This window comes from Malus sylvestris, chromosome 13, assembly GCF_916048215.2.
Source record: "Malus sylvestris chromosome 13, drMalSylv7.2, whole genome shotgun sequence".
Lineage (NCBI taxonomy): Eukaryota > Viridiplantae > Streptophyta > Magnoliopsida > Rosales > Rosaceae > Malus > Malus sylvestris.
The window spans coordinates 17,864,134-17,884,909 of NC_062272.1; the positions used below are offsets into that span (position 1 = coordinate 17,864,134).

The following is a 20,776-nucleotide window of genomic DNA, read 5'->3' on the forward strand; positions in this document are numbered from 1 at the left end:
AACTTTAAGCAGTAAGAAAATAGTGCTCATTTTTTTTCATAGTGATACTGGGGAAGTGGGTAATGGACAAACTTTAAACTATTCGTTCCCAAATAGTTATGTCTTTTTTGTTACCGATACAACAATATTTTGGAGGTTAACAAAATAGACATTAGTTGTAAAATCTTGGAATCGTTCCAAGCTCACTGCACCTCACTACATCACATGTGAGAGATATGGTTGAGAGCTCTTATTGAGCATTTTCAAAGTACGTATGGTTTTTTATCTATCGTTTAGTCTCAACGACAAACTATGAAGATAATACCGCATGTTTCAAGCAAACCAAGACAAGATACTTCAACGAAGTTAACATCAAACATATTGCACCCTTCAACCAGACCAAGACAAGATGCTTCAACGAAGTTAACACCAAACATATTGCACCCTTCTCACATCTGCAAAGTATTAGAAGATTGAAGTCAAGCAAATTTGCTCCCATGACATCCTTACATAGCTCTTCACAAAGTCAAAACCAACGTCAAATTCTATTGTTCTTTTAGGTAACCCAAACAAGAAAATTCACAAATTGTAGAAAATAAAATTCCGTCATTTTGGAATTCCATAGTTATTTTAAATTTTCTCATCCAAACACAGTGTTACGTCATCATGACATCTCATTCACCTCTTAGCCGTGACCTCCTAAAAACCCTAGCCGCATGGACTCTCTCTCTCTCTCTCTCTCTCTCTCTCTCTCTCTCAAAATTCCCTAATCTCTCTCTCAGCAGCCGCGTGAAACAAGCGCAGTGAAAAACTTTCTCCTTCGTGTGCATTCACTCTCTCTCCTTTGAGTTGCCATTTGTCATTCTCCATCCACAGATTTCTAGTGCTAGGCTTAAAATTTTGCCACAAATAAAGTGACATATTAAGAGTATGAATTCCACATCGGAGGAAAAAGGGACCATAAATGTACTTATAAATAATTAAAGCTACTTCCCATATTATAAATTAATTTTATGATGAAAGATCATCATATTTTTGTATCATATTTTTGTATAATAAGTAAAAGCATACTTAAGAGCATTGTAGGGTCTCAGCTTATTTGTTTGAGTTGGAATTTCATGTTAGTCTGACATTGGAAGTGGGAACAACCTCTAGGTAGCGTACAAGTGTTGGTCGGCTTATATTAAAATGGATTGTGGGTCTATATGGAGGAGCCACCTGTGGTTTCCATGTTGGTTTTGAGCAAAACAAATAAGGTAGATTTTGGATGCAGTCTCTAGTTACAAATATTCTTTAATTGAAGTCTTGTTGGTTTTCATTTTTGGATCGAAGTCCTCAAAATTAATGTGATACTTGATTTCTATGTAGGTTACTATATTTTATAAATTACAAATTGAAATTTATAATTGTTTATATTAATGAGATTTTAAATAAAAGCCCATAATTTGTGGGATTAAAAATATTTAAATATAAATTACATTATTGTGTATACGTATATATAAACATAGGTACATTCATCAAAATTAACAAAAAAAAATTATTGTACCAAAACATGGGTACATTCTTCAAAACCACACAAAAAAAGTAATAGATATTAGGCTTAATAACATTAGTAAATTTCTTCAATTAAACTTGACATGGATACATTTTCAAATCAAAAGAAAAGAATGTAACCATATAAGTTTAAAAATGGTTAGAAAAAAATTGAATATATTTTATATTAAAAAAAAAGGTACATTTACGTATAACAAATTGGTATATTTAATAACAGGTACATTTTAAGATTAAAAATTGAAAAAACAATTACATGAATGGGTGCATAAAATTTGAAAGCATTTTTTTAAAAAGCTAATGGGTACAAACTTATTCTAATTTTTTATTTATTTTGGAAATGTTTTGAATTGAAAATTAGTTAGGAGTCTAATAAAGGTATGAGTATTAAAATCCAAAATTAATTATTAATTTTTATTTAAAAAAATTATGTAACTGATTTGTAAATTCATTATTATATTAATGCTAGGGACTTCAATTAAAATCTGAAAACTAATAAGATTTCAGTCAATAAACATTAATAAATCAGGACCGGAAACTAATTTTTCCAACAAATAATCAGGTTAAATATTAATTAATCAAAGATTAGAGTTCTGGAGTTCACAGAAAGGATTAGAGTTTTGCACCTTGAGGCTAACTCATTATATATAATATATATATATATATATATATATATATATATATATATATATTATTGATGCACAAAACCGGAGGTCTTGGAACAACGTAGTATCCGACCGTGAATCTGCAAGAAATATAAATAACACAAGATGTATTGTGGTTCACCCCAAGGTTTGGGCTACGTCCACACTGATATTGTATTTCTCTGAGAAGTGATAGGAGTGAGGGAGAGAGCTTATGAGGGTGAGAGAACTCTTACCATGGCCTAAGAAATTGCCTCCCCCAATTGTGAGGGTAAGGAGTCCCTTTTATATAATAAGGGCTCCTAACTTATTACATATTTGTCACTTTCTTTATTACATAATTACATTTAAGTCCCCCGAGTATTTGTACGAGATCTAAATACAGAGGCCCTAAGTATGGTATAAACAGTAGTCCCCCAAGTCTTCAGTCAAAAGAGTCTTTTGGCTGGAGACTTGAAATTCAGTCCATGTGTGGGCCGAAGTAACTAAATGTTATCTTGAACTGATGCTTGATATGAGGCGGTGCTCAATTTGAAATGATGCTCAACTAGAAGTAGCACATGTTGCAAGGCTGCTCGGCTTGTGGCTTATGTTGTCTTGGTTGGCTCGGCTTGTGGCGTCGAAGGTGAGGGAGTCCCTTTTATAGAATAAGGGCTCACTCCTCAATACAAAAATGATGGATTAGGAGTGATGCTCGCGGCGAGGCAGTTGCTCAGCTGGCAGCGATGTTCTCTAATGATGGTGAGGGAGTCCCTTTTATAGAATAAGGGCTTGCTTCTCAGTTCATGAAGAATGGGTGCTCTTTAATGAAAGTGAGGGAGTCCATTTTATAAAATAAGGGCTCGCTCCTCAATACATAAGTGATGGCTGCTCTCTAATGAAAGTGAGGGAGTCCCTTTTATAGAATAAGGGCTCGCTCCTCAGTACATAAATAATGGGCTAAATCCCCCAAGTATTTTTCATGAGGCCCAATATATGGTGTATAGTGTAGTCTCTCAAGTCTTCGGTCAATAGAGTTTGTTGGCTGGAGACTTCAAATTGAATCCATGTATGGGCCAAAGTGGCGGTTGTTCGGAGACGGTATTTGTATACCCTGCACTGAAGCTTTGTAGGTGAAGCTTTGTAAGTGAAGCTTTGAAGCTGTAGCTCTGTAAATGAAGCTTTTGAACCTAAAGCTTTTGTAAATGAAGCTTTTGAAGCTGGAGCTCTGTTAATTAAGCTTTTGAAGCTAGAGCTTTTGTAAATGAAGCTTTTGAAGTTAGAGCTCTGTAAATGAAGCTTTTAAAGCTAGAGCTCTATAAATGAAGCTTTTGAAGCTGATTGACATGAGTGATGCTCATGAATGTTTATGTTAATTGACATGAGTGATGCTCATGGATGTTAACATGAGTGATGCTCATGGATGTTAACATGAGTGATGCTCATGAATGTTGACATGAGTGATGCTTATGAATGTTTATGTATGGTTGATATGAGTGATGTTCATGAATGTTTATGTATGATTGACTTGAGTAATGCTCATGAATGTTTATGTATGATTGACATGAGTAATGCTCATGTATAATTTGAAGTACTGGGTGTACTTTTGATCACCTGGTTGGTGATAATAGCAGCGGGCTGTCGAATAATTTTAGAGTACTGGGCGTACTTTTGATCACTTGGTTGGTGGTAATAGCGGCAGGCTGCCGAATAATTTTTTGTAGCACTGGACGTACTTTTGATCACCTGGTTGGTGATAACAGAGGCGGGGTGCCGAATAATTTTTTGTAGTACTAGGCGTACGTTTGGTCACCTGGTTGGTGCTATTTTGGGCTTATGGGCCTTCGCCCTCCACATAACATTCCAGCCCATTTATTTTGGGCTTTGCCATTTATTTATTTATTTATTATTATTATTATTATTATTATTATTATTACCCTCTGATGGGGTTATACAGATGTCTCCGAAAGATAAGAAAAATAAATTACATCATTCTGGTAGGGTTTTTATTCCTTACTTTTGCAGTGTCCCCATGTGTCTCCCTTTTGCTTTCTCTTTATCTTTCTTTTGGCGATGACAGATAAAGGCATAACATTCCACCGCACTCTCTCTGTCTCTTCACCTGGCAAAAAAGAATCATGATAGAATAATAATAGGAAGCTTTATCTTTTTCCTCTCTACTGTCGGTCTGGGTGAAGGTTATGGCTTCCTCCGGAAATAATTGTTGACTACATAGCTGTATCCACAACGATAGTGTTGACTGCATAGCTGTGAGAGTCTTTGATTCACTAAAGTAATCTGTTTTACTCACCAACACAAAAGCAGAGAAAGTGGTGTATTGGAGGAAAGCCCTCATCTTTTCCTCACCAACACAACCCGTTTCAACTTTTTCACCATCACTCCCCATCCCTTTTTCACTTTCCGCACCTTTTTCTTTTTTCTCTTTTCCTTTTGCTTTTGCTTTTGTTTCTGCTTCTTTTGACAAGCTGATAGACGGACAGGATAGCATGGGCTTGGTCTGTGCTTGAGTCGTCGTAGTTCCACTTCGGCAGTTTTGATGGGTTGAGGTAGGAGAGGATGCGGTAGCCGCCGGCGAGCTTTAGGGAGGGCATGTAGGTTCCGGTGAAGATGTCATTCTTCTCAACTTTTAAGACGTCGAAGAGCATCGGGAAGCTCTTGCCATTAAGGAAGGCGACGAGCTGAGATTTCTGGATGCGTGTCTTGAAGAACTCGTCCCTGCCCTGGGATTTCTGGATGCCTACTCATGGTACTTTCCAAACTACCTTCATGGATGCGGGATTTCTTGATTTCCCAGTACATCTGATGGGCCCGCTCGGCCCTGTTCACCGGCGCCGCCAATGCCATCGTGTCCTCCTCCGCCTCCGCCGGCCAATCTTATCTGTCAGAAATTTCACAGAACTGGTCACTATTCGGTTGTTATTATTGCCTACCAGTAAATCAATCGGAAAGAAAGAGTAAGAGTTTCGGTCGGGGGAGATTTTGAATTAGTCAAGAACAAAAATTGATTGTGAACTGGGCTTTTCTGCAGCAATCAAACCCCAAAAAGATCTAATAAAAACAGAGGCAAAAGATGGCAACTTTCTCTCTTCTCTGTTTGTTCTCAGTTTATGAATCGTTGTAGTCGTGCCAACAGATGAGCATGGTGACGCAGCACCTCACGATGTAGAACCGAGCTCTCTGCTCCTTCACCAACCTCGCACACTTTCTAGAAAACTCGCACCGTTGATTCGACTACGATGAATTCTTCATCAGATGAATGGAAGATAATGAACGGCTCGATCTCGACAACCCTCATTTCTTCGACAGCGTCCACTTCTCGTCGAAGTAAAAAGGAGGCGGGTGGTGATGAGAAACACTTGCAATAGAAGCACTGCTGCCAGCTGCAGGTATAGAAACATAAGCCATTTCTCTAACACACGCTCAGCTCCTCGAAGCATGCGAGAGTTTTGAGATGGGGCCTTCTTGATTAAGTGCCGAGTCAACTCGCTAAACGGCAGGGGAGCCGGGTTGAACGAGTCAAGTTGGTAGATTAGGGTTACAGCAAAAATGGGGATGATCAAGATTAGAAACAAAGAAGTTGAAGCTGAAAGCCATGATGATTTGGAGCTGGGTTTGGGTACAGAAACTGAGTCTACTGAGTTCATTGACTTGGGTACGGCGTTCAACTGAATTTGTGGTTTGGTTATGAATATTGAACAAACTGATCACCTGAGGCCTTGTTTTGGTGTTTTTGCAGATTCACGGCGAAGGTGAAAAATTGAGAGAGAACCGACATAGCTTTTCGTGTCGATTCCAACGGACAGCGCCAAATGTTGATGCACAAAACCGGAGGTCTTGGAACAACGTAGTATCCGACCGTGAATCTGCAAGAAATGTAAATAACACAAGATGTATCGTGGTTCACCCCAAGGTTTGGGCTACGTCCACACTGATATTGTATTTCTCTGAGAAGTGAGGGGAGTGAGGGAGAGAGGTTCTGAGGGTGATAGAACTCTTCCCATGGCTTAAGAAATGGCCTCCCCCAATTATGAGGGTGATGAGTCCCTTTTATAGAATAAAGGCTATTCACTTATTACATATTTGCCTCTTCCTTTATTACATAATTACATTTAAGTCCCCCGAGTATTTGTACAAGATCTAAATACGGAGGCCCTAAGTATGGTATAAACATATATCTTACCACTTTAGTTCAAATATTGTTGTATTAAAAAATAAAAGGGTCAAGTACGAATAACTATTCAACTTTTAGATGTGGTTCCAAATGAATCCCAACCTTTTAAAACATTCTAAATAACTACCTAACGTTTTGAAAAATAGACACTTGTTAGATCACTAGTGTTAAGTGATGATATCATTGTCGTTCAAGGATATTGTTAAGTAATGCGTGGACAAATATTGAAGTTGATTTTCACTAACTCGTCATTCATGGAGTTTTAAATCCTCAAATCGACCCCTCTTAGCCAAAATTAAAACTATATTTGTCTATTTAAAAGGGAGCGGTTCAAGGATCTAGAGCTCTATAGATGATGTAACACTGAAACCCGCTTCAATTCTTGTTCATACCATCACTTAACGATGTTGACCGATTAATGTCTAATTTTAATAATGTTATGTAGTTTTTTGGAATGTTTTAAAAGGTTGGGACCAATAAAATTATCTACTAAGATTAAAAAGTTATCCGTACTTAACCTAAAATAAAATAAAACAAAAATTGAAGGGTTCGGGTTTTGAGATCAAGTCATCAATTGTGAAGTATTACTTAATTTAAAATTAAAATATGAAGTTTCGATCTATGTGAAACGAGACTTTCAGCACTCAATAGGATTGGCAGATAGTCGATAGATCACTGCGAATGGTGAAGACTTTGGGAAATTGTCAATATAAATACTGATTAACTGGACCCTACTCTTACGTAGTTACGTCATGTTAAGGTCCAAGTCCCAGGTGATAATATTCTCGACTAATTGAGTGAATTTATATCAAGGGAGGAAGAGATATTTTATGTCCTTACAATGACTTCGGTGACTTCACAAATTTTTAATTGGTGCCAGAATCAAATTGTACATCATCACCATATTCATATTAAACGTGAGATTCACTTTAAAAATAATATTTAAAATAATCAAAATAAATAGGTTTTAAATCCCATCTTCAAGTACTTGACCAAATAAAAGAAAGGTTTTTTTACCTAAAATAATCTTTGAGATATGCATGACTCCTAACTTTAGTCTTTGAGATTTGAAACCAATAGAATATGTTTCTGAGTTTGTCTACTATCAATCATTTTGGTCTTTTCGTGAAAAACCCATTAAATAAGGATAAAATGACCAAAATAGCCTCAATTTTTGTCAAATTAAATTGATAGTATTTTTGTCAGTTTGGTTGTTATTCAACATAATTTTTCACGGAATAACCAAAATAATTAATGGTGGACAAACTCAGGGATCACTTTTTCTTATTTCAAATCTCAGGGACCCAAAGTGAGGAGTTATGCAAATCTTAAAGACCATTTTGGCTACAAAGCCTAGAAGAAAAGGTAGTGAATGGACCATTTTCTCATTTATGGAGGTATTTATCTAAACTACATATTAAGGATGGTAACATAATTTTATAAAACAAAATTTTATTATTTTTTGTTTAAATCTCACCCACAAGTGATTTTATCATTTCTAATTTTTTTATAAAAATAAAAAATAAAAAACAAATCTCTCTCTCTCTTTCGTGCAATTTAAAAAACAGAAGTAAAAAAATTTCACCCACACTTTATGTATGGGCATATACTAATAAAGAATTAAGATACAAGCCTAATTGAATAATAAACCTGAGTAAATAAACAAAATAAAAATCCACAAGGAAACCTAAATATTACTCCCAAACATAGGAAATTAAAATACAATTAAAAAAACTACCAATCTCAAACACTATTTAATTTTCTAATTATCCAACAATTCTTTCAAGACGAAGGAGAATAATATTAGACAAGGGTATATACGGTCTGCAGGGCTGTGAGAACCAGCAGGATACATGCGGCAAACAGAGAAATAGCTTTCCAAGGGTTAGAAAAATTATCACGCTTAAATGTTTCTAGCCATGTGTTCCATTTTTTTTCGTAATGTTGATTCAGAGAAGTGCAGAGTTTGTGATAGTAGAACTCGGTGACAAGGGTGTCAATGTAAAGCTTGTTGAAGAATTTGGAACCATCTTCAGCGCTCAGCCAATTACCTATTATTTGATTCTCACAAAGAAATTTCATGTCCTCGCTGGAATCTATGAGATTATCCATCAAAACAGCATAAGATGTTATGTGAAGTGGACGATTGTGATAGCATTGTTCAAAGGCAATGAGGTCCTGAACAACGGTTCAGTCAACTCACCGGTTATCAGTTGTGGACTCGTAAAAACTCCGTCTTGGAATTGAATGTTCATTATGCTATTGCGATCGTTTTCGACGGAGCCCCTCTTGAATTTAATGCCAGACTTTGAAAGAACAGTTGCCGGATACTTTAACGGTATCTCTGAGTCCTTGTAAGCTTGATCGTTCGATAATGGGAACGTTATTGAAGTTCTCAGGAGATCAAGTATGTGTAGAATTTCATCATTGGCATCGTTTGTTTTTACGTCAGTAGATAGTTTAGATAAGACTTGCAATTATGCGCGAGTGGGGGATTTGAGCCGAAGACGGTGAGCATGAGTATACTGAGGGAGGGAACTTTGTCATAACTGCCCTTGTCCCAGATACATTCGAGAATAAACCAAGGCAGCTGATTTCTAGTAGCAAAAGGTCACGACATATGTGTTGAAACATGTAAGTCGTCTTGAGTATGAGGTCATTCTTAATGCTAGGATCCTTCACTTTCTTCGGCTTTTATCAACCCCTCTAAACTCGTATTTGTGCGTGAGAGAAAGTTATGTAAGTACCAGTGTTTCACCTTTTCCATTGGTTGGAATTGTGGGGCCCGTGTAAGAATGTGAACATGAGATAAGATGATCGGATATTAGTTGTTTGAGTCCAATCCGAATAAGAAAGCCTCTAAGAAGATGGAATTCAGTTCTTGGCAGTAGAGGACTCTATTGCAGGGAAAAACTGATTTGAATTAGGAAGGCTTAAGTAGTTTTCCATAAGGATTTTAATAGGGAATCCATATTCTAATATGAGAAGGATATGTGTGTACATATATATATATATATGGCAATCTCTTCTCTCACAGGTGTGTGCTCTTTTGGAACTAAGCCCTATTCTTAGTTTGAGTGATAAATACCCTGACAGAGAGAAGAAGAATTGCTGTGCTTTTCAGGTTGATCGAGATCCACCATGACTGCATCAAACGGGAGTTCTACAGGTTAGTATAATTAGGTTTTATTTGGATTGATGTTTTGTGTCTACTTGGTTGTAGTTTAAGTAACTGAATCTTGCAGCTAGATTATGGTTTACATGTGGTATCAGAGCCATAGATTCATGTTCTTAAATTCAATCGATAAAATTGATTGAATCCAAAATAAAATTCCGGTCTTCAGACTTCGAAACAGGTTCTGGTAGTTAAAATTAGGAAAAGAAGAAACGGTGCGTTTTGATTAAAATATGATGATTAATACTTGACCGTTAAGAACTAATAAACTATCTTCTCTTCCGAATTGGGAATACAAATCGACATCTATCGATTTCGATTTCGGGGTTTGAAAAACTGGGTTATACGACATCTATCGATTTCGATTTCGGGGTTTGAAAAACTGGGTTATATGAATTGTTGTTGAGTATCCACAATTTATTTTAATTGCTTCCGCTACTGGGTGTTGATGCTCATAGAACAAACGGGTATGTCTCCTGAACATTGAATTGAAATTTGTTTTTAATCAATCTTATCTTGAATTTCATTATGTTCTACAGCATGATTCGAATAGTGAGCATAAAAATATGCTTATTTATGCTGATTAGTCCTATGTTTATGCGTTTTTCTCTAACCATCTATGGAAGGGAGTTCTTCGATAAGAACCTTTGCAGATTTCACTTGTTTTATGCAGAAAGTTTTATGAAGAACTGTTCATTTGATAAAGATCTGCTAAAACTGTGTTCTTAAAAGGAAAAATCTTTTATTCTATATGTGCTTATCAATTCTTCATTGTTAAGATTATATATATGGATAAAAGGTTTTGATGATATGATGTACAAAGGACTGTGAGATGAAATCTGGAACTCTAAACGTTCTTCTGTGATTTCATTGTGTTCTACAGTGTCTGCAATATCAATGAAGACTCTGAATTTGGCTAACATCCCAATTCTTACTGGTGGGGGAAATTACAAGAAGTGGAGAAGGGAAATCAGTTTGCTGTTGACTCTAAACGAGTTTGATATAGCAATCGAGAATCCCAAACCCGTGGTCAATGATCAGAGCACAAGGGCTGAAAAGGCAGATTTTGAGAGATGGACAAGGGCTAATAAGGTAGCATTGTCCATCCTTGAGAGTGGCATGACTGATACAATCAGAGGAGGAATTAAGAAGCACGATTTGGCTGCTGATTACCTAAAAGCTATTGAAAAGAAATTTCAAGAATCTGAAAAAGCTGAAGTGAGTCAGTATATGTCTTTATTAACTACTTACAAGATGGAGGGTACAAGCTCTATAAGGGATCACATAATGAAGATGACAGATGCTGCAGAAAGACTCAATGCAATGGACATAAACATAGGTGAAAAGCAGTTAGTATTCATGATTCTTCAAGCACTTCCCAGTAAATATAGTCAGTTGAAGATCTCCTACAATACTCAAGACAAAAACTGGGATATTGATCAGTTGATTGCACAGTGTGTGCAAGAAGAAACTCGTCAAAAACAAGAAAGAGGCAAAGAAGTTGAGGACATCAACTTTGTGCAAACTATAAATGACAAAAAGCAGTTCAACAACAGAAGCTTTTCTGGTTCTGGTAAGAGTTCTAAGCCTTTTAAAACTTCTAATAAGTTCAGTAATTCTGCTAAAGTAGTTGACTCCCCTAGAAAATCTATCAAGTTTAAAGCTAAACCTAAAGATGTGTCTAAATTAAAATGTTTTTGGTGCAAAACTAAGGGCCATTTAAAAGTTAACTGTGAAATTTTCAAAGATTATGTAAAGAGCAAAGAAAAGGAACAAGTACTTGTCTGTATTGAATCAAATCTTTGTGAAGTACCTGTTGATTCTTGGTGGTTTGATACCGGATGCTCAGTGCATATAACTAATTCTTTAAATGGTTTTCAAAAACAAAAGGAATTTGGAAATGCTACATATAATGTTTTTGTTGGGGAAGGAACTAAAGTTGCAGTAGAGTCAGTTGGGATAGTCAAATTAGTCTTATGTTCTGGTTATGTTTTAGAGTTGAAAGATGTGCTATATGTGCCTAAGATGAGAAGAAACTTAATTTCTGCCTCTAAAATTGTAAAAGATGGTTTTTCTTTTCTTGGTGATGATGAGTGCCTCAAAATTTTCAAGAAAAACTGTCCTAACACTATTTTAGGGACTGCCTTTTTGTCTGATAATTTATGGAATCTAAATTGCACTGTTAAGGCACTCAATCACACGATTTTCAGCATTAGTACTAAGAGAATGATAGGTCAGGATACTTCATACATTTTATGGCACAAAAGACTAGGACACATCTCTAAAGAAAGGATAATTAAGCTGTCAAAAACTGACTTGATTCCAAAATTAGATATTTCTACTGCAACTGAATGTGTTGACTGCCTAAAGGGTAAAATGACCAATTTTAGAAAAACAGATGCCAAAAGGAGCCAGGGGTTACTTGAAATCATACACACTGATATCTGTGGTCCTTTTCCAGTTAAGACAATATGTGGAAACAAGTATTTCATTAATTTCATAGATGATTTTTCAAGGCTGGGATATACCTTTCTGATTAATGAAAAAGCTGATGCCCTTAAGTGTTTTATAATTTACAAAACTGAGGTTGAAAAACAGTTAGGCAAGGTTATTAAAATTGTTAGATCGGATAGGGGAGGTGAATACTTTGGCAGGTACACTGAATCCGGGCAGCAAAAGGGACCATTTGCTCTCTATCTCGAGAAGTATGGTATTGGGTATGGTTAGAAGCATGATGTCCAGATCAAAATTGCCAGGATTCTTGTGGGGAGAAGCTTTGAAAACAGCTAATCATATATTGAATCGAGTTCCAAGCAAGGCAGTATCTACCACACCCTATGAGTTATGGCATGGGAGAGTTCCTAGTTTTACTTATTTCCATGTTTGGGGTTGTAAAGCAGAAGCTAAGTTATATAATCCTAATGAAAGAAAGTTGGATTCAAGGACTCAGTCATATTATTTTATTGGCTATCCTGAGAAATCAAAAGGATACAGGTTCTATATCCCTCAAGGTCACACTCGGATCCAAGAGACACGCAATGCAGTTTTCCTAGAAGATGAAGATGTCTCTCATTTGTCAAGGGAAAATTTCATATTTGAAGAGATGCATTCAGATGGTGGGGACCATGTGACAATGGATTATAATCCGGTCTCATTGTTTCCCAATCAATCATCAATTGCCATTGAAGATATGAGTGAAGATTTAGGAGTTCCTGATGACAACTCTGTAGGAGTTGATTCCACAACACAAGCTGCAACAATTCCTTTTGCAGAAGCATGTGAACCAGTTGCTGTTCCACCTCCAGTTGAAATCAGAAGGTCCACAAGAGCTCGGAAAACCACTGCAAGCAATGACTATGTGTACTTACAAGAGACTGAGTTCGATATTGGTGACATTGATGATCCTCTTACATATACTCAGGCAACTGAAAGTCCTCAAGCAGTTCTTTGGAACAATGCAATGAAGGATGAGTTAGATTCAATGTCCAAAAACCAGGTTTGGACATTGGTGGAATCCAACTCTGAAATTAGGCCAATAGGCTGCAAGTGGGTATATAAAACCAAAAGGGATGCTGCTGGAAGAATTGAAAGATATAAAGCAAGGTTGGTTGCTAAGGGGTTTACTCAAAGGGAGGGGATCGACTATAATGATACTTTCTCTCCAGTTTCCTCCAAAGACTCCATGCGAGTTATCATGTCTTTAGCTGCCTACTTCGATCTTGAATTACATCAAATGGATGTAAAAACCACTTTTCTTAACGGAGACTTACAAGAGGCTATATACATGAAACAACCTGTTGGATTTGTTGAAAAGGGGAAAGAGAATTTGGTATGCAAGCTCAATAAGTCCATATACGGCTTGAAACAAGCATCAAGGCAATGGTACCTAAAGTTTGATCAAATTATCTCTGCACAAGGTTTTGTAGAAAACAAACTGGATGATTGTATATACATTAAGTTCTCAGGTTCCGAGTTCATCTTCTTAGTACTTTATGTTGATGACATTCTCCTAGCTAGTTCATGTCCCCAATTGCTTCATAGCACTAAGAGAATGCTAAGTGATAACTTTGAGATGAAAGATCTTGGAGAAGCACATTATGTACTAGGAATAGAGATTGTTCGAGATAGGAAAAGGAGGCTCCTTGGTTTATCTCAAAAGGGGTACATTGACAGAGTGTTGGAGAAATTTCATATGGCAAGTTGCAATTGTGGTCAGGTTCCAGTCAATAAAGGTGACAAGTTTTCGAAGATTCAATGTCCAAGATCTGATTTGGAGGTGAAGAAAATGCAAGCTAAGCCTTATGCCTCGTTGATTGGAAGTCTTATGTATGCAACTATCTGTACAAGGCCTGATATTGCCTTCATAGTTGGTATGCTAGGACGATTTCAAGCAAATCCTGGAGAAGCACATTGGGTGGCAGCCAAGAAGGTTCTTCGATACTTGCAGAGAACCAAAACTCACATGTTAGTATATGGCCGAACTGATTCTTTGGAGCTCAGGGGGTATACAGACTCGGATTTAGCTGGAGATGTGGATGACAGGAAGTCCACAGGGGGTTATATCTTCATACTCAATGGAGGGGCAGTTTCGTGGAAAAGTGCAAAGCAAACTATTATAGCCACATCAACTATGGAAGCTGAGTTTGTAGCCTGTTTTGAAGGCATGAAACAAGCAGCATGGTTGAAGAATTTTTTGATAGATTTAAAGATTGTGAATTCGGTTCAGAAACCAGTAACAATGTTCTGTGATAACAACTCGGCTGTGTTTTTTGCTAAGAATAATAAAAGGACTTCAGCATCTAGATTGATGGACGTGAAGTTTCTTAAGGTCAGAGAACAAGTCAAGAAAGGAGTTATTGAAGTACAGCACATTAGCACTACTATGATGATTGCTGATCCCTTGACTAAGGCACTGCCAATTGGAGAATTCAAGAAACATGTTTCTTCAATGGGAGTACTAGAAGGTTTTGATCAGTGGGAGTAATCACGTGTGTGTTAAAGGCTTGGGATTGCAGAAGTATATGTGTTTCAAGAACTGTATGTGCAATTCTGACAAGCTGAACTAAGGATGCTTTATGTTTTAACTTGCTTCAGTTAGTTTGTTAAGGTTGTTTGTGTTTTAATAAGTGTCCTTGTCTGCTACTCGATACTTTGGCTTTCAGGTGTTGAGGTACGAATACTGGACTGAGTTAGAATTTAGTTTCATTAGTAACTTTGAAAGAACAGTTTGTCTGTTTTTAAGTTTGTGGTTAATGATTTTATATAGTCAATTACTATGTTGCTTTTCTGTGAAGATTAATGTGTGTTGTGATCTTTTGAAAAGTGGGAGCATAATGTTTGACGGTTTATGTTAGTCATGAGTCATATTTACAAATTGAATACATGTGAGCCTTGAATTAATACTACAATTTGGTTGTGGTCTGAGATTCTTGGTTTCTATATTTTGAGATGTAATGGGACAGTGGTCATGATGGTTAAATCTTAGATGAGGTTATGTGATCACTTCTTATGATTGGTGACGGCAAGGTTTGATCTTTGTCTCATGTTCAAGTGGGAGAATGTAAGAATGTGAACATGAGATAAGATGATCGGATATTAGTTGTTTGAGTCCAATCCGAATAAGAAAGCCTCTAAGAAGATGGAATTCAGTTCTTGGCAGTAGAGGACTCTATTGCAGGGAAAAACTGATTTGAATTAGGAAGGCTTAAGTAGTTTTCCATAAGGATTTTAATAGGGAATCCATATTCTAATATGAGAAGGATATGTGTGTACATATATATATATATGGCAATCTCTTCTCTCACAGGTGTGTGCTCTTTTGGAACTAAGCCCTATTCTTAGTTTGAGTGATAAATACCCTGACAGAGAGAAGAAGAATTGTTGTGCTTTTCAGGTTGATCGAGATCCACCATGACTGCATCAAAACGGGAGTTCTACAGGTTAGTATAATTAGGTTTTATTTGGATTGATGTTTTGTGTCTACTTGGTTGTAGTTTAAGTAACTGAATCTTGCAGCTAGATTATGGTTTACAGCCCGTCCATCATGAAAGGGTCCAATTGAGACAACATCAGGTTGATATCCTCAGCACCTCAGGAACTTTGAAAATGCAACTTTTGGGAGAAAATGGCGAATCACCGCTGATCTAGGCTCTAATGGTTTTTTCCAATTCTTCAACAACAATATCTGTTGTTTCTACAGCACTACCATTTTTCATGCCATCTATGATTCCAATCTAATGTTGTCCAACAATTGCATAAGACATGCATCAAGATTGGGACATTATAATTCTAATTCTATCCTAACTTGTAATAGTAGACTTGTTTTCTTCTAAAACACACACACACACACACACACACGCACACATACACAATCCTTCTGCGGTGCAGTCATCTGCATCGACAACCATTTGAATCAAGTGTTGATAATGTAATAAAGTCCCAATATTAGTGTTATAAATTATAAAACAATATACCAAGCTGGCATCTCTACACCAAAAAGATGTAATTGACCGCATTGCTTATAATTTTATGTATGTATGAAAAGAAGAGAATATCAAGTGGAGCAAATGGTAGATATGGTGTTCCATGTATGAGCTCATTTTACTTAGCAGCCATTTAATAACCATTTCGTTTTTAGTCTTTAATTTTTACTGAATAAGTTTTCAGTTTTTAAGAAATTAAAAACAAAAACAAAAACAAAAAACGAAATAGTTATTAATCTATCGGCAACGCTTGCTTAATTAGTTAACTCAGGGACTATGCTAAACTAGGATCTGATCCAACTAATTTGCAGCGTTATGTTTCATTTGAAAATAATAAAGACCGAAAAATAATCAACATTTAGAAACTGATCACAATAAGCTACAGAAAATCCTTGAGTTTCATTGTCATAGACTTACAAGTTCGATTGGGTCCTCAGAAACGCAAAACAGGCAGCAGATTACATAGGAACCTCGAGCTAGCTAGGAATGTGCTGAACTACTATAATCTTTCTGGGTGAAGATTGTCTGGGCTTTTGAGTTTCTTCTACTGCCTTGCTCAAATATTGACATTATTATATAGTACTCGTTGACTAGGAAGACCTAGCGATAACGAGTCATGACTCAGGAGACACGACTCACGACTCAGCTTTAAATTTATTTCCTTAACTATCCTTGCCAGCCAATACTATCCTAAACCTAAAATCCATATCTACCGTTGATCGACTCTTGTTGTTAAGTTGTATAACTTGTATTTTCAGGTGTGGCTCCCATGCCAATACCAGCTTTCATTTTCCATTCAACTCAAATAATGTTAGGTTCTTTGTTTTTAACTTATGAAACTTGCAAAGTCCAAAATGCTGTCACGAATTCATAACTTCACTGAATTATTGGGAATTTGGGACCATTATTTATTACAAAACAAGCTAATTTTTGCTCTTTTTCCATGGGCTATACCCCTCAGCTCAACACATCTTTCGTTAGTGGTTGTCGGTGCATGTCATGTGCAACGAGAACTACTTGTATAGTACGATTATTTCCTTACAATAGCGTTCCAAGTCACATGTAGAGAAAAACTAACACGTGTTTTTATATGATTGGCAAAGAATATTATATATAACAGTGTACTCGTGTCATACAAGTCATTCTCCATGTGCAACATAGGCAACCACATCTTTAATCTGCTTCACTGGAACATGTTGACTAAGTATAAACCATGCATAAATGTTTCAAGCAAATTAAGTGATGGCCTTCATATCACTTCTGGTGTATTTGTACAATGCCCTTATGTCGTTTTTGTGCGATTCCAACAAGGTACTGCAATACACACATCCATTTTTACTTCTCACACACATTCTTCTCAATTTTTGAATGTCGAATCGAATGAATTTAAAAGAATCAATGCTCAAAAAATTAACAAGGATTTTTCGGAAGTAAATAACACTATTCTTTCATTATTATATGCCAACCGGTATAAAAGCCCTAGCGACCTATTTTGAATGCGACTACATTAATTTCCTAACAAGCAATAAACAGGGTCGTATGTAATCACATTTTCAGTTTGTCTTAGCCTTTTTTTTATTGAATAATTGAGAAACAGATCAAAATATCATGGCATTAATTAACAAGAACAAATAGTCGTTAGTTTAGTTATATTTCTTTTCCTTACGTCGGAAGAAGTTTCAAATCTGAGTCTCCCTTCTCATTGATGAAGGAAAAAGAATTTCATAGATTGAAAGGTTGGTCTGGTTCACCAATAATGTAGATCAGATTGAGGAATGAATTGAAGCTCATGTTGAAAGGATTAAATTGGGCAGCGAGAACAAAACTTTGCAGACTTGGGCTTTGGCGTTCGATTTGGGCCCATGGCCCGTCATTTCCGAAATATGACGAGGACATCAAACTCACTACTTTGCGGTGTTATGTCTTTTTTGGCCAAAGTTCATCGTTTATAGTGTTTCATTAGGGTTTTAAGTTTTGACAACATTTTTTATACTTTCTTAATAGTAAGGCTTCTAGGGTTAAGAGGCACTATATATAGGATATTTAGGAGTAATGTCTAACATGAAAATAAAAGTCTTCCATTCTCATCCCCAAGAGTTTTCTCGTCAGCCATATTATTATCATCATGGAACCCATCCCACGAAAGGATGATGTCTCAGTAGTTGCTGGAACTGTTCGGCGACACGGAGCAGCCGGTAAGGGTACAGGGGGAGCTTGTTTAGCAGATCTGACAGTGAAATCTTGGACATTGATAGGGATTTTTACTACCTGCAAAAGTAGGGATAAAAACACTTAAAAATACTTGTAAGAGTACAAGGTTGTCGTAGTATAACAGCTCAAGCAATGTCGTTTATTGAATGAATAATTTGTATTTAAACTAATTCTTAATTAACTACTTGAAAACGAAGTTTGGAAAAAGGTGATTTTATAACCTAAAATATTAAAAACGATTTTTAAATTAAAACAATTAAGAAACTAGCAAAGTAAATAAACAAAAGAAAATAGTTTTGAAAACCAAATTGTAAAAGCCTAGGGTTCCGTCGTCCCCTTAACAATTCTATGCAATTTTACTAATTACTTATGAATTACCCATGCAACTTTGAAGGTTAGGTTTTCCTAATGCATATTCTACTCGTAGTATTCAAGCTAGAACGTATATCAAACATTCAATCTGTCTGTGATATTCAAATCAAATATAAACATGCATGACTCATTACACTTTGTGAAAACCTTTTGAAAAACCATGCAACCCCTAAGACGTGGTATTCATCCTAGGTGAAATTACAACTATCAATCACAAGAAGCAATACTCAATCCCCCGGTGGTATTCCGACCGAATTGCATCCGATTACTTATTTAAACAACCTAATGGTAGCTAAGCATTAAGATATAGAGACAATTTAAAACACAATGATTAATAATTCAAAGTAAACATGCATAATATCATAAGCAATTAAATAAAGACTACATATTCATGCTAAGGCTCAAGGTATTGCCCTAGCAAACGAAAATTAGTCACGAACAATCATAAAACAAAAAGAATTTTATTGATCAATAGAAAAAAGGATAGAAAACACCTTGAAAATACAAAGCGTCAAAGCCTAGCTAAATTCTCCACGTTCGTTCCCCTCCTCAATGTTGCATAGTAAACCCTAATGGCTAACAAGCCTTATTTATACTACTCTAATTAAAATCCTCCTAGTAAAAGATCTTAGAATAAAACTAAGAAACTTAATAAATTGAAATAAAATAGAAAACATAATCCTAAATAAACTTGGTAAATTCGCCCAAAAATCTGCACAGCCATGTTTTGGACCCAAAGCAGCTCCAAAACTAGCCCAAAATAGTTGAGTTTAAAGCTTGAACTATTATGAACACTTCTCCAGAAGGCCACGAACCATCTAAGGTCATCTTGGGCTTAAAAAACACAGTCTAAGCCCAGAAACAACCCTTTTCAACAACGCGCACTGCTTCTTTAATAAATTGTCAGAAAAAAACCGCTTAGTAGAAAAATCCCAAATTTTGATACGAACAAGCCAAGAGACACACGAACGTCCTCCAATTTGAATCACCCCAAAATTCGTCCGTTTGGTCATGTTTTTCTCAAGGTTCTAAAAAACGCTAGAAGCTAGTCGGGCGGCAGGCTAGCGTCTAGTGCTTAGGCTGCTAGGAGGGGTCTAGGAGGGTGCCTAGGCGGCCTAGGCGGATTTAGGTAAATTTCTAGTATATCTTGTAAATAAATGCATATTGACACTTACAAAAAATTATACTTATATGAAATCAATGGATAAGATAATAAAAGAATGATAAAATGCAAAAAACAAGGTTCGAAAAGATGCTAGGCGCTAGTCGGGCAATGGGCTGGAGCCTAGCGCCTAGGCAGGGGCCTAGGCAAACAAGACGGATTTGAGTAAATTATTTTATATTATTAATATTTTGATGAATTTGATAATATGAGATGAAAGTTTAAAGGATTATAAGTTTGTAGTACTTACTAAATATTTTCAAAGATTATAAATATATAGTGAACTTAAAAGAAAAGTCAAACTATGTAGTGTTGTAGTATGTTGAATACCATTTTTTAAGTGAGATAATATGCAACAGAAAAAGGGGGTGGACCAAGTGAATATTTAATACATATTTATGTCAGTTGCATTTCCCAATTCCATTGGAATCAATTTGAAAAACAATTAAACCAAAAGTTGGGTGGTCAGTCTTGTTGGTCATGTGGGTGTGAATGGGAAGAGAGAGAAACTCATTTCTCTTTCTTCTTCCTCTCGTCTTCTTTAATGGAAATGAGTTTGAAATGTAGAACCTAGAAATAGAACCAACTGCTGCGCAAAAAATATCTGAAACGCCCAGACTACCACCTAGGCCACCAATCGCCCGCCTAGGAAGCCTCGGCACCCGCCTAATCTCTTTGCCGATTTTTCTTCTGAGTATGGGTTAATCGGGGCCGATGGCCACCGTGGAGCGCCTAGGCGGCGGCCTAGGCCGATTTTTAGAACACTAGTTTTTCTCCAGAAGAAGTTGAACGTCCTACATTAAAAATATAAAGCAAAGTATTAAAATTCTACCAAAATAATTACCAAATTATACTAAGAATAGGGTAAAATATATGATATAATATTGACTCATCAAAATACCCCCAAAATTAGTTTTTTTGCTTGTCCTCAAGCAAAACAAAACTCAAAAACAAATTAAAAACTTTATTAAAATTCAACTAAAACAAAATTTCACCTTCAAGTTGCAATCCATAGAAAACATTAAAAAT

General features: G+C 36.2%; 1 pseudogene; it reads right to left on the bottom strand.

The window, feature by feature from the left end:
• Window positions 1–7,916: 7,916 nt before the first annotated feature.
• LOC126595309 (UPF0481 protein At3g47200-like) lies at window positions 7,917–8,822 on the bottom strand (annotated as a pseudogene).
• Window positions 8,823–20,776: the final 11,954 nt, after the last annotated feature.